Source organism: Melozone crissalis, unplaced genomic scaffold, assembly GCF_028551555.1.
Source record: "Melozone crissalis strain CALT ecotype California unplaced genomic scaffold, PUWL_Pcris_2 ptg000003l_1, whole genome shotgun sequence".
NCBI classification, from domain to species: domain Eukaryota; kingdom Metazoa; phylum Chordata; class Aves; order Passeriformes; family Passerellidae; genus Melozone; species Melozone crissalis.
Window position 1 is genome coordinate 3,705,782 of NW_026535781.1, and position 4,213 is coordinate 3,709,994.

Genomic DNA, 4,213 nt, shown 5'->3' on the forward strand with positions numbered 1-4,213 from the left:
GCCCCACGTTGGCTCAGAACTCGCTGCAGAGGCAGCTGAGAAAACTCTGGGGCTCCATGAGCACAGAATCCAAGCAGGAGCCACCCAGGAGGACAAATCCCTCATCCCACGGGCAGCTCTTTAGGAAAGTGCTCCAAGTGTCCCCATGAAGCTCATCCCGGAGACCAGAAGCCAGCAGGGATCCTGAGCCAGCTCTGCTGCCTTTGGCAGCACTTTGGCAAATGAGCTGCAGCAAGGGGGAGGCAGCAGCGACTGTGACTGCTGCAGGCTGGGGATGAAGGAAGGGCCATGGACACAAGTGCTGAGATGCCCCAAAATCCCGAAGGAGGCTGGAGAGCTGGGAATCAACTTGGCATTTCAGTGCCAAGCTCTCACAGGCACTGAAATGATGGAATCCCTTTGTGTGAAGTGACCTGAAAGAACTGACAGGGAGTTGCTGCTAGGATCAGCAGAAGCAGAAAGCAAAAATGTACAAACACTAGGAGATCATCTAATATCCCCCACAAGCAATGGCTTCAAAAATGATCTTATATATTTATTATATTATATTATATTATATTATATTATATTATATTATATGCATAAAAATTTAATGCACATGTATTTTTGGACAATTTTATTTTTTGATATATATTTTCATTGAAGATATCTATTTGAAATAGTCTTTCAGCTAGGGAGAGTGAAGATTTACAACAGTGCAAAACCATCTGCACACACAGCAGTCAGCCCCCGGTGGCGTGCATGCAAACCCACCCACTGTGCTTGCTCTTCGCAGCATCTCGGGGCTGCTGTTTGCACAGAATTGGGATGAATTTAACTCAACAGAGGCATGAGTGGGGTGTCCAGCTTGTCATGAGCACTCATGTGGCAACGAACAACACAGAGCTCTCAAATCACATTATCACAGGTCATTTCATTCCTGCTGGGCACTGAGGAACTCTTAAAAGACACAGAAAAGGAGTGGAAAACATTGGCATCATGCTACTGCTGGTATCCTCCTGGAGGAAAATCTGTTGGGTTTCTTAAGGTGGTAGCTTTCCAAAACCTAGGAAAACTGCTGAGCACTGGTAGCCCAATTGTGAATGGTTTTCTTGACTTGGCAAAGGCTGGGGTGTTAATGGACTCTGTCTTTGGTTCAAATCACCTCCCCTTACCTGCAGACAAAAGCATCACCACCAGCAGCAGCTACGTCAGTCAATTTTCTCAAAAAGCTGTGTTAAACTTGGGAGAGGAAAGGAAAACACATCAGACACTGTGGATTATTGACAAGACTCTGAGGAACAGTTCCAAAGCAAAGGGCAGCAGCTTCTCTCTGGGGCACTCCTTGTGCCCCAAGGCAGCCGGGCTGCCCTGGCTGCCCAGGACCCTGCGCCCCGCGGGCTCTGCAGAGCTGCACAGCGGGGAGGCAGCTTCGGGCACCTCAGCCCCTGGGCAGGAGGGGCTGCTTGCTCTGCAGGGCTGCCTGTGGGCAAAAGCAGGGTGCTGGCCTTCTGCTCTTGGCCCTAGCCTGGCCTTGCAGGGCTAATCCTGTATCCTGTCTCAAATGTGCTAAGGACAGGCTTGTTTGTTTGCAGCTCTGCACAGGTGTGATTTGCACCACAAAATACTGAAGGACCAAGGCCTGAACAACAGACCCTGACTGAAGCCTCAACAACAGGACCTGAGCCAAAGCTGCCCTCTAGGTGACCTTCCCAACCCAATGTTCTATGTACCTGCTCCTTAACCAAGTGTTATTATCAAAAGGATTGTTGCATCCATTCACTGGTGAAACGTCTTCACCTTTCTGCATGAGGAAAATGGACAAGGCCACATCTGGCCTTGGTTCCTCCTTGAGCCCTGGGCAGGCTCGGGGAGAAAACCAAGAGGAGAATGACACCAGCTGTGCCCCCAGCAGAAGCTCTGGCACATTGCTCGTCCAGCACGATCAGAGCCGGGCTACTCTCACAGTGCACTCGAAGCCTCGTGGCCACCAAAGGTGGAGGCACCGCAGGATTTCCCGGTTCCCGGCCGTGGCTTTGCAGGGCTGGGCTGGGACAGCTTCCCCCAGCTGATGTGCAGCTCTGGATGAAGGGGAAACCGCTGGGGTACCTGGTGATGGATCTTCCTTAATCACCAGAGGCACCCTTTTGTAATAATGCTGAGGTGCATTGCTTAGATTATCCTTTCCTGACTCTTTTTTGCACTTTGGCATTACAGTAAATCACACTGTTCCTTCAACTGGTGTCTGTGTCTGCATCTCTGACCTTCCCCACCATCAAAACAAACACACAGCCAGTTTAGCACGTGACCTGCCTCTCTGCCAGCCCATCTCTTGGCAAACACCTCTGGTGGCCATCTCCACAAATGAAATTCCCACCTTGCAACTTCCTTTTCTGCAGGCAGGTGAGAAAAGGAGCCACTCCCAGTTCTGGACACCTCCAGAAACCAGCTGCTTTCAGCAGTCACAACCCTGAAATACCAACCTCCTTCCTTAACTTTCCACAGAGAGCTCCCACCAAGAGGCCTTTTGTCCAAGGATACCCACAGAAGAGCTGGAGAAGGGAGCAGTTTGAAACACAACTGCTTCAGAGTTTAAACCTGCCTTTACCAAATGAGCACACACCAATCTGTCCCAAAGGGAAAGCAGGCAGGAAAGAGAAGCTCCTCTCCCACAACCGCAAATTCTCTGCTTCCTTCTGTTCCAGCTGGAGAGTGGAGGCCATGGGCTGCACCTCACTTTGGGAAGGAGCCCTGGGAATTGGCCTGATCTGGGAGGGCAGCAAAAGGAATTCCCCAAAAAGTAGGAAAAGATTCTCTGGAAGGAATAGATGATGACAACATTTCCGCAGAAAAGGAAAAAAAAGAATAATTGAAGCATTTCAAGAAGTGCCCAGACTGAAATTTGTTTGCCAATATGACAACCCCAAAGTCTCTGTGGTGTGTCAGGAAGCTCAGGAATGAACCTACAAGCCTTGCATAAACAACATTGGTTTCCATCCCCCAAAGCACAAGCAGCTCCCCAACAAGACTTCAAGACTAAGGGACAAAGCTTCCCCCTTCAGCTCTCTACAGCAGCTCTAGGGAGTCTTTCTCCATTGCAAGACCTCCTTTGTCAGTCTACAGTGACAGGAGCTGGCTGCAGGAGGCATTTGCCTTGGGGGGGGAAGAAAAAGGAGACATGATTCCTGTGGAAATAAAACGGCAACGCCATTTGGGAAGACGCCAGTGTGAGTTTGCTACCACTCAAGGTCAGAAATCTCTTGAAGAAAGCAACATCCATCATGGTGCAGCACTTTGCCTTCGATATCAATGCTGACAAAATTGCTGCCCCTTCCTGCTGCTGTAGCTGACTCCGAATCACGAGCAATGTGCCAATTCTGCCAAAGACAGGCAGACATGGTGAGATAAAACCAGCTAGTCTGCTGAAAAGGAGTCCAAATGAATGTTTTCTAACTCCCCCTTTTCATCCTTTCCGCAGCCAAGACAGAGCAATGTCCTTCATCTCTGTCCCTGATGGTTACCCAGGCATGGGGTGCAGCGTGGGGACAGAGCTTGTCACTGCTCCCAGTGCCCTGCCCTGCCCTTCCGTGCCTGTCTTGCCCTTCCCTGTCCTGCGGAATCCTGCTGTGCTGTGCCGTGCCGAGCCGAGCTGAGCCCAGCCACCAGTCACGCATTTCGGGAATGACTTTCCCCTGTGCTGCCCACCAGTGTAATGAACATACCACTTTGTAACCGTGACTAGTTAGAGAGTCTTTGTTCCTGATTTTCAGTTTTAACAATTCAGGGAGCTTTTGTTTTCCCTGACAGTACAGTTGCTGCCAAGGGAAACACACCCAAAGACCAATAGTGACCCAGCCTTCCCTTTGCTTCCCGTTTCCTTCCCTCACTGCCACACAGCGCTTTCATACCAGGACCTCAGTGCTGCCTCACCTGAGCATTTAGAGCTGCCTCCAGGCCCTTCCAGGCTAAGTGCAGGTGCTCAGGACTCTGAGGTTTTCCTAGCTTCTTGGGAGAAGGTGTTTGCTTCATCTGGACTTCTTGGGGTTTCATTGGAGAGCCACGAACAGGCAAATTTCATCTCCACTGTGAGCTCTTCATTCTGCTTGTTCCCATGAAGCTTAAATGCCAACCTGAGCTCATCGTTCCTCTGGTTCCCGTAGACCATCACAGCCCTTCCATGGCCTCTCCAGAGAGGAGCAGCTGCACATCTTCAGAGCAGCAGTTGCCAGCCCGC